Here is a 10,878-nt window from a genome sequence, read left to right on the forward strand (position 1 = left end):
GTGTGCCCATCCAAAGGGGGGTCCACATAGGAAAGCAAATCCACAGACTGTGGAGACTTAATTCCTCTTCGACCTCGTCTCTGCCTAAATTCATTCCCTCTTACCCTCAAGACAGCCAGGAAGCAGTTTCTATTCCTTTCCTGATGACCTCCTGACTTAGCGCCAGGTGCCAGAGGACACTGGATGTGTGGGCAGACCTCTTACCCAAGTAGTAAATGTAGGACTTCATCAAAATGACTCCTTCCCCTTCATTGCCTTACAAGCATTGGACTTCAGAACGATGGTGCCCCACGCAGGTCTCCCTGCCTCGTGATCTACCTCACCTCTCTCTTCCTCTGACCCTTTGGGTTTCCCAACACCAACTGAGTGTCCTACAGTTCAGTTCATTTCCGACGCTAACTACCCAGCGTTAGCACAGACCCCACACATTAAGAAGGGCTCAGTCCTACAAGACTGCTCCCGCTTCAGACACCAGCTTGAGGTCCTGGGGGCCACTTGAACCTCTGTCCAAGTCAGCTGCAAATTCAGGGGTTCTCACAATGCCCCCCTCATGTTTGATAATTCACTGGAACAACTCACAGAACCCAGGAGTACTAGACTTGTAATTATCATTTTGGTATAAAGGATTCAAATAAACAGCCAGATGAATGGGGTGGTATATAGGGTGAAGTCTGGAGGGGTCCAGAGTGCAGGAGCTTCTGTTCCTATAGGGTTGGGGTATGCCACCCAACAGGTACATAAATTGCTCACCATCCAGGAAGCTCTTCTAAACCTTCGTGTTCAGGGTTTTTTCTAAATCAAGGTTTCATTATACAGGCATGATTGATTACATCATTGGCTATTGGTGATTAAACTCAATCTCCAGCCCCTCTCCCTTCCCAGCCGTTAAGGGTAGGGCTGAAAGTTCTAACCCATCTGATCCTATAATTGGGGTTTTCCAGCAGCTGCCCCCATCCAGAAGCTGTCTAGCTCCTACACCCACCCCAGTCACATCATTAGCATAGCAAAGGCACGCCTAGCTCTCTCAGGAAATTCCAAAGGTTTTTGATGCTCTGTGCCAGAAAACAGGGACAAAGACCAAATCCTTTTTTTACTATACCACACTCTTCTTTCAGGACTGCCTGCCTAGTGACCCACCACTTGCCATCTGGCGGAAGATTCTGGCTGCGGAGCGATGAAGATGGTGGGCTGCAGACTCATGTATTGGGAACTCCATCTTCGACTAATGATCAATGTAATTGAGTTCCTTTTCTGAAGTGAATAAGCAGACACACTCATCAAAGTAAGCATTGGTCTTAGAGGCAGAAAAATGTTCACCTTTAGCCCAAAAGGCTGACCTATAACCTGCATAGTTTTTGATAAGGATGAAATAAGTGCTGGTGGCTACATTCTTAAAGGATCTCATGACGTCCTGCACGTCTCATCGATAGTTAATGTCAAACTGAACAATACGTTCCAGAGAAATCTTGCGGAAGTGGTTTTATGAGTAGAAACTTGAAGAAACATTTATGATCTAATGCTCCATGCCTGTTCCCTCGCCCTTGAGTGCTAAGCAGAAGACCACCAGCTTCATACAGCGGAAGTGTGGCTCTTCCCGCCCCTGGGTCCTGTCCCCGTGCTACTTAAACTTACTTAAATTGAGTGAAATGTCTCAAGAATTCTTGACTGTTGCAGTCAACGATCCCGCAACATTGCTAACTTTATTAGGTTCGTAAAGAGAAGTATATTCTCATTAATGTGACTTTGAGCTTGGTTACCCCTTTGTGCTAGATGTGGAGAGTCGGGTCCTCCTTCCACCACTTCAAGGAAGGACTTGATGCCCAGATGTGGGAAGTAGAGTCAGCAGGCAGCTGACTCTGTTCTATTAGAGTCTGTCTCCAATGCAGAGGGTGCCCTCACCTCACTTGGGGTCATGCCCTTCCTGGGCAGCTCACAGCCAGTGACGAGTAACGAAGGCCCAGTCATTTCAGCTCAATGCAAGACAACTCTAACGGGCAGCATTCACTCCAGAGCCACCTGTCTGTTTGGCCAACGCCAAGGTCTTGATGGGTCTACACTGCCTTTCAACTTCTTCCTTCCTTTCTGCCTGACCCGATTTTTTCTCCCCGGAACAGGGGTCATAAATATCTTATCCCCCGAACTCCATCTCATATCTTCTTCTAGGGCACCGACCCTGTGACACCTTTGTAAAACCCTAAACTTGGTGTATTTGTGCGTCCTTCCCAACACTGGTTTCAACAGTAAGTAAAATAAGTAGGATGGCCCTACCCTCACTACCTGGTATTGGTGATCTCGGCTCCAGGTAGATTCCTTTTGACCCCCAATTTTCTCCTTGGTTAGGATTAAAGCACTCAAGATTATTGCCATTCTCTTTAACAAGGATAGTCTTAAGTGGTTTTTCTTCCTTTGAATGGCTCTCCTTCCTTTTCCTACTCAATGTGGAGTTGCTTGTGAGGAAATGGGATTCTTTTTGTGTGTTTGTTTTTAAATAATTGATCAATTTAAAGGATTATAGTCTCCTCACAAACAAAAGTTTTGGGGGGCTGTTTTCCTTGGGGACCTTCACTTCCTTGGTTTCCCCTCTCACCTAAACACAGAAGCTCTTCAATGTAAAACTCTTGCCCTGGGGCACCTGGGAGGCTTAGTTGGTTAAGCATCTGACTCTTGATTTTTGGCTCAGGTCATGATCTCAGGGTTGTGAGATCGAGCCCTGTGTTGACTCTGGGCTCAGCAGGGAGTCTGCTTGAAATTCTCTCTCTCCTTCTGCCCTCCCCCCCAATCTCGTAAATAAATAAATACATACATACATAAATAATAATAATAATAATAATAATAATAAATCTCTCACCCTAAACCTTGAAGCTCTTCAATCTAAAACTCTTGCCCTAATCTTTCTCTTGATAGGCAGTTAGCCTATTAATCAAGGTCCACCTCCAACGTCATCAGCTGTTGCCCACGCACATAAATTCTGTGTTCCAGCCAAGTCCATCTATTTAATCTTTGAGCATTAGGCGCTTTTCTAAAACCTTACCTACATCCACGCTCTCCTCCTCAGGCTGCTTCTCTCTGCCTGGGTGTACTCCCCTGTCTTTTCATTCCCACTTCTAGTCCCCGCCTCCTCCATGAAGACTCCCAACTTTCACTTATTTCTTTGGGCCCTGAACACCTATATTTAGGAGTCATGTGCTACCCTGAACTCTCTGTTACTCTTTTATGTAAATGTCCTTTCTCCCCATCTCGACTGCATATGTACTCCTGTCTTCTGGAGAGTCTTAGGCTCTCCATGAGTTTGTCACGTTCTCTGACCCCCTACATCACCCTCATGGCAGATGTGTCCGTCTTTATTGCTGCCTAGCCAGCTATCCACTGTCCTGTGGTTTGACTGAGCTCAGCTGAAAGTTCTCACGTAAGGGCTTTCATGCAGATGCAATCAGATAATGAGCTGAGTTCTCAGCCATCTGTGGTCCCCATTCCCCAGCTCCCCTGAATTGCAACCTTCAGGGGATCCTTGCTTGGTCTGCCTGAAATAGGGCTTGCTGCTCCTGTTCATCACCGTGTAGTCACATGGCTACTCTTATACTTGGTCTCACTTCAAATACCAGCGTATTTGATCAGCATTATCAGGAAGTAAAATAGGCTTCATGAGAACAACCAGCGACCGGGCAGAGTTGGTAATTTACCTTCATCGTTGAACCCAGCTCTTAGTTGGCAGCTGCTGTTCCTCATGTCCAGTAATGCTGTGCACTAATTTTACTGTCAAAGGGATACATGAAAAAGACAGATTAAAAGACTCTCGGAGATTCCCTTGAGACTGGCTTAAATTCCGAGAGGAGATCATTCTATATAACATTGTTTTCTTCCTCTCAGTAACATTTTCTTTCCATTGTATGCCAACACCCATCCTGTGGCATAGAGGTGTTAATCATCCGTGTGGAATTTTATGTTTTCAAAGTCTCTGAAAAAAACCAGCCCTCTCCCCTGCCCCCACCAACTGAGCTCACAGACCATGGCCCTCTGGACATGTACAAACCAGTCTGATTTTTTTTTTTTGTTCTTGGGTTACCAGCCAAGTTGCTAAACTGACTTGACTTGTTGGTTAAATACCTGTGGATTCAGGGAAAACTAGTCAATCTCATTTAAATCAATCCTAGACACGGAGGTGTTTCCCCAGCGATTGCATAGTGTGTGCTGAGGTCCCCAGCAGAGAGGACAAGCAGACGCTGGGTGAGGCGATGACATTGCAGGTGTTATGTTAGCACTCTTGGTCTCTAAGTCACTACCTGTGAAAATACGCAGAGTAGTAACGACTGTTTCAGACGTGCCAAGTGTATAGTTTGACTCAGCATTTCACTTCGATGGGAAGAACCTCAAAAGGCGATGAACGAACAAGACCTGAATGTGTATCACGTTACGAAACCAGGCATGTGGAATCATGTTTCCAAAACAGGTTAGAGACTTGCTCCCCCTAAAATTTTGTCCATCTCAGTATGTGGCATCACTGTCCATCCAGTTATTCAGGCCAAAGCCTCAGAGTCAACATCTCTTTCCCTCACCATACCCACCCCACTCCACCCTCCCCGCCATGTTTGCTCTATCAGCCAAGGTCTAGCCTCACAATCCCATTCTCAAACCTACCACTCATCACCACATCCACCAACATCGCTCCAGCCCAAGCCAGCTGGCCCTCCTCCATGGACAACTGCAATAGTCTTCTACCTTATTCATAGATTCAACCAAAAAATATTTTTTAATTTCTGCAAGACAAAAAAATACCATAATAAAATCAACGACAACTGACTAAACAGGAAAAATCCCTCTCCCCCACCACAAAACCCAGTTTAGATTCCTTAATATATAAAGAGTTAATACAGTTTATTATTATTATTTTAAAATACAGTTCATTATTTAAAAGTAAATATTTAAATAGAAAAATGGGCAAATTATTTGAGCACTTTGTAATGAAGGAAATATAAATAATTCATAAATAAATGATAAGATGCTCAGTCACACCCTAACAAGAAAAGTGAAATTCAAAGTTTAATGAGATCCTGTTGACGCTTACAAGATTGGAAAAATTCACAAAATTTAACAATGCCCTGAGGCTGTTGGAGGAACTGATGGTGGTGGGAGGGTAAATTGGTCCATTCTCTTTGGAGGACAATTTAAAAAGTGATAGGAGATTGTCACATGCATTTACTTTTTTTTGACCTGGCAAGGCTACATCTAGAATTTTATTTTACAGATATATTTGCACAACATAAATGCAAATACATATTGAAGGAACAAGAAAACCCAGCCAAATGCCCACTGGTAGGGAACTAGTTAAATAAGTTGTGGTATATCCATGGAGTGGAATACTATGCACCTGTGAAAAAGAATAAAACAAAGTGACTTGGTATTGATAAGAGAAAATTTCCTAGAAGTATTATTAAATTGTAAAAAGCAAGATGCAGAAGAGCATACAAAATATGCTATCATGTCTTAAAATATGGGTGTGGAAATATCCATATATTTCTTGCATATGTGTAGACTGTTTCTGGAAGGATATACAAGACAGTGGTAACAGTGGCTGCCTCTGGAAATATGATCAGAGAATTAGGGGTGAGGAAGAGGAGACTTGCTTTTTACTATATTTCCTTTATGACATTCGAATTTATACTACATTAGAGGATTACCTATTTTTCAAAAGACCGTAATATATCATTTAAAATTTTTTCCCATAAAAGTTTAAATGATCACTTTATTTTGGTAATATAAAGTTAAATTCTGAAAGATAAAGAGAAAAGAACAAGTTTTATCTTATTTTAAAGGAAAGCATTAGCAATGTTTTCTGGAAAAGTGTGAGATTTTACTTAAAGAAATAATAAGAAATTTCACTTCTATTATGTCTTTCTGTTTTCAGAATTACTACATATAAACTAATACTTCAGACAAAATGATAGCTAAATTAATAGTGTTTACTGTGAGCAATACTGTGTGAAATGCTTCAAAATTACAGTGCTGTTTTCATCTCCCTGTTATAGATAAGGAATGAAAGCTCAGAGAGATGAATTAACTTCCCTAAGGTCACAGAGCTAGGAAGTTACAGAGCTGATGGAAACCTACGCAGTCTGACACCAGAGCCCACATTCTTAACCACTGTACAGTTTATTTATTGTGTTATTAATGACTCATTTGTTTCACACAAAACAACACTTAAGGGTACATAATTTCCAATTCAAAACAAATACTTAACAGGAAAAAGCACCTAACTTGACCATAGGAAATAAAAACACAAGTGTTGTAAATTCATAAGTCCCATAAATAAAGCCATGATACTGTTTCTGATTTTATGGTCAATGATTCAGAAAAATAAAAATACCGTATTTTAAGACACTTGAAGAACAATTGGGAAATATGACAGCTGGGTTATACATATAGTACACATGATTTTGGTTTATATTCTTTTTTTTTAAGATTTTATTTATTTATTAGAGACGGAGCACGAGCAGAGGGGGAGGGGCAGAGGAAGAGGGGGACTCCCAGATGAGCAGGGATCCCAGGACCCTGGGATCATGACCGGACCTGAGCCACCCAGGTGCCCCTGTGTTTATATTCTTTTTTTTTTTTTTTAAGATTTTATTTATTTATTTATTTGAGAGAGAGAATGAGAGAGAGCATGAGAGGGGGGAGGGTCAGAGGGAGAAGCAGACTCCCTGCTCAGCAGGGAGCCCGATGTGGGACTCGATCCCGGGACTCCAGGATCATGACCTGAGCCGAAGGCCGTGGCTTAACCAACTGAGCCACCCAGGCGCCCCTGTGTTTATATTCTTGACCTTCATGAAATCTTTTGTTTTTATTTTAATTTAATATTAGTTTATATCAATGTAATATTTGTTTCAGGCTTACAACGTAGCGATTCAACAATTCCATGCATCACCTGGTGCTCATCACAGGTGCGCTCCTTCATCCCCATCACCTGTTTCACCCATCCCCCACACCCCTGCCCTGTGGTAACCATCAGTTGTTCTCTACAGTTAAGAGTCAATGTCTTGGTTTGTTTCTCTTTGTCTCTTCTTCCCCCTTTGCTCATTTGTCTTGTTTCTGGTGACATCTTAAAGTAACAAAGAAAATGCTTTAGGTCGGTGTTAAGGATTGAATTGTGCTCCCCCCACCCCCCATGCAAGATATGTTGAAGTCCTAACTTCCTATTACAGGTTGATTTGTGTTCCCTGAAAATTCTTATATTGAAGTCCTAATTTCTATTACCTCAGAATGTGACAGTATATGGAGAAAGGGTCTTTACAGAGATAATCAAATTAGGGTGGACCCTACTCCAATATGACTAGTATCCTTATAAAAAGAGGAAACAGGACCCAGACACAGACCTGCACAGAGGGAAGATGGTATGAAAAGACACAGGGAGAAGGCAGCCATCTACAAGCCCAAGACAGAGGCCTGAAACTAATTCTTCCTCCAGGGCCCTAAGCAAACACTAGCCTCCCCGACCCATGAATGTGACCAAATTTGGAAACAGGGCCTTTGTGGATACAGTCAAGTAAAAATGAGGCCATACTAATTAGGGTCCCAATCCAACATGAGTGGTGTCCTTATAGGAACAAGAGATGACACAGACACAGGAGAAGGCCGTGTGAAGACAGAGGTGGAGAACTGGAGTGATGTGTTTATGAACCAAAGACTGCCCGAGGATTGCTGGCAGCCCCAGAAGCAAAGAGAAAGGCGTGGGACAGATTCTCTCCTAGACCCTTCTGAGGGAGCATCACCCTGCCTGGCTCCTTGGACTGCAGACTTCTGGCCTGCAGAACTGTGAAAGAATTCACTTCTGTTGTTTGAAGCCCCCCAGTGCTTGTTGCAGTCGTGCATGTTGTAGCAGCCCTAGGAAACAAGTATAGTTGGGTTTCCTCAAATCAGGCTGGTGTGGGAGGGAGTCGTTAAGGAAATGCTCCCCTGAGACCATTAACGGAGGGGTGAGGAGAGCAGACCCGGGAGAGGACGCAGAGCGCTTGGCTCAGTTCCACAGGCAGTGATATCACCTGGCCCCTGGGGGACTCTGGGTTGTAAACGATGCCCGCGGGTGAGCTCACCCTAGACAAGGGGGCCAGAGTTCCTGTACCAGCACCCTACCAGTCACAGGTTACAGACCACCCCCAAGGGACTTCACCTGCAGGCAAGTGGGATCCAGGAGCTACAAGGGAGTTCTCCATAAAAGCCCAGCCCATGTTGCTTGTTGAAATCAAAAGCACCCCCAAAGAGGGGAAGAAAAAAAATGGTGAACAGGAATTCCAAGGGATCCAGGAAGAGCAACAGCATCATCCAACCTGTCGAATTATCTGCCCGTGGTATCTGGAGTCCAGGAGGCCGGGTGCTGATGTCCGCTCCTGCTATCCACTTGGGTAACTTTGGGGCATACATTTGCATCTTGGATCTTAGTCGACGTCACTGTTAAAGGGGGATAATGTTAATGCTTTTACATTTGTTTTTTCATAAAATGTTTGCTCTTTGGGGTTGATATTCAGATGGTATAACTATATATTGTTTGCTAAAACATAAATGGTTCTGTATTGGGGGATAAATAGCCACTCCCCTTACTGCTTTGGTCCCCTCCCTCAAACCCCTTGCATTTCCCTACAACCCAGCAATGAAAATGCTGGGCACAGCTGGGCATCTCCCTAACATTAGGGCCCGTGTTGTTTCCAATTAGTTGGCTGTTAAAGATTTTGACTGTCATCCCCAGATCAAGCATGTGCTATGTGTCTAATCCAGTGATCACAACTGTGAGGGACAGAAAAGAATTAGACCATCTCTGCCTTCAAAAAGTTTAAACTTGGGGTGCCTGCCTGGCTCAGTTGGGAGAGCACGCGACTGTTGATCTTAGCGATTGCTTAAAAATAAAATCTTAAAAAAAAAAAAAGGTTACACTTTAACTGAGGTGGGGACAAACACAGTTTAAATAATTAGGAATAATCATGCGCTAAACTCTGTGTCTTAGTCCATGTGGGCTGCTGTAACAAAAATACAATTGACTGGGTGGCTTAAACAATTATTTCTCATAATTCTAGAGACTGGAAAGTTCAAGGTCAAGACCTCAGCAGACCCAGAGACTGGTGAGAACCCTCTTCCAGGTTAATAGAAGGCTGTTTTCTCACTGTGTCCCCGCACGGCAGAAAGGGTGGGGTTGTCCTGGTGGGTGGGGGGGGTTCCCTTTTATAGGGGCACTAATCCTAGTGAGCCTTCACCTCCCTTAGGTCCTACGTCCTAATGCCATCACATTGGGCATCTGAACGTCAACATGTGAATTTTGGAGAGGCACATTCAGTCCATAGTATTCTGCAATTCTAACACTAAAAAGTGAACATTTTCTGGAAGAAAAGATTGTCAAAACATAATACAAGGGCACGGTATTAATCTCCAACTTTGCTGACTGGTTGAGTCCAGCCATGACCCTCAGGTTTCAGTAAGGCTCCAGGACATTCACATTAAAAATTCATCAGTCAGTGGTTTTGTTAATGCAGCTTCCATCACTTTATTACATTTTTCGCAAATTAATGAGCTCTTTTCACATTGTGTATACTGACACAACTAAACTGAATACACAAGGAACCTGTAAAGTCCTCTAGCCAGTATTTTCTGTAATAGGATCTGTGGCATGTTACTTTCTAGCAAAAAGAAGCTTTCTCAGAGGAAAAACAAAATAGCCAGGGCAAAGACACCTGTGATTTCTGTCAGTGTATTCCAGGCCACATGGGTGGAAAAGGGAAAAGGAGATGACAGAAGATCCACCATCTTCCCAGTGCAAGGCTTTGAAATGCAAATTCATTTCCGCTTGACCACAGACCAAGAAGATGAGTGTTTGATGACACCACATTGATTGACCATCTGGGTTGTGTTTGGTCCAAGTCCTCACCTCAGTTTCTGTTTTCTGAGATATAAAATATGACCCAAACCTACCCATGAATTTTGCCTAACTGGTAGTGTTCTCAAGGCCTAGTGAGAACCAAAGATGGCAATTAGAGCCAGAGAGCGAGGAGTTAGAATCCAGGACCCTTCGGGAGAAGCAGCAGGCATTGGGGAAAACTTCTCTCCTTCTTCCTGGTATTTTGAATAGGGTTTGGAAAATAATTTGAGAAAACTATGAGCCTCTTCACATAATTTCACGTTGACATCTAATTGTTTTCATCATAAATTTGACATTTCTAGACTATTAAAAATACTGAATATTAAAATACTAAAATAGTCTTAAACCATCACATCACTCATTTGAATAAACCCAATGGAATCTAAATGCCATAGCAATCTAATAATTACATCGTTCATTTAAAAACACAGATCATCTTTACAGTTGGACAGTTCTCATTTCTTGTTTCCCTTCAAACTTCTATTTCTTTTCTACCTCTTCCTTAGTAGTTTGTCTTAATGTAATTTTTTAAAAAAGATTTTACTTATTTATTTATTTTAGAGAGAGCACGAGCATGAGTGGGGAGTGGGGGGGGAGAGAAGCAGAGGGGGAGGGAGGAGGAGAGGAAGAGAGAATCTGAAGCAGACTCTGCACTGAGTGTGGAGCCTGATGCGGGGCTCGATCCCAGGACCTGGGCAGATCACAACCTGAGTGGAAACCAAGAGTCAGATGCTTAACCGACTGAGCCACCCAGGTACCCCTTAATGTAATTTTTTACGCTTGAGAGTTTTTCTATTGCTCACCCTTTCATGATGCTTTGCAATAAAAATAGATAAATTTATTTATTTATTTATTTTTGAGAGAGAGAGAGAGAGAGAGAGAGATTGAACTGCACTGGGGTGGGGAGGGGAGGGCAGGGGCAGAGGGAGAGGGAGAGAGAATCTTAAGCAGGTTTCACACTCAGCTCAGAACCCGCTTCGGCG

The 10,878-nt window shown here is 43.1% G+C and overlaps 1 long non-coding RNA gene across 1 annotated transcript in view; it reads left to right on the plus strand.

Moving 5' to 3' along the window:
* Positions 1-10,463, plus strand: part of LOC113919445 — a 45,804-nt gene extending 35,341 nt beyond the window's left edge. The window contains exons 10-11 of the long non-coding RNA XR_003519009.2: positions 1,116-1,282; positions 7,596-10,463. This is a non-coding gene — a long non-coding RNA (uncharacterized LOC113919445). The remainder of the gene's footprint in view (positions 1-1,115; positions 1,283-7,595) is intronic.
* Positions 10,464-10,878: the final 415 nt, after the last annotated feature.

The sequence above is a fragment of the Zalophus californianus genome, chromosome 3 (assembly GCF_009762305.2).
Source record: "Zalophus californianus isolate mZalCal1 chromosome 3, mZalCal1.pri.v2, whole genome shotgun sequence".
Lineage (NCBI taxonomy): Eukaryota > Metazoa > Chordata > Mammalia > Carnivora > Otariidae > Zalophus > Zalophus californianus.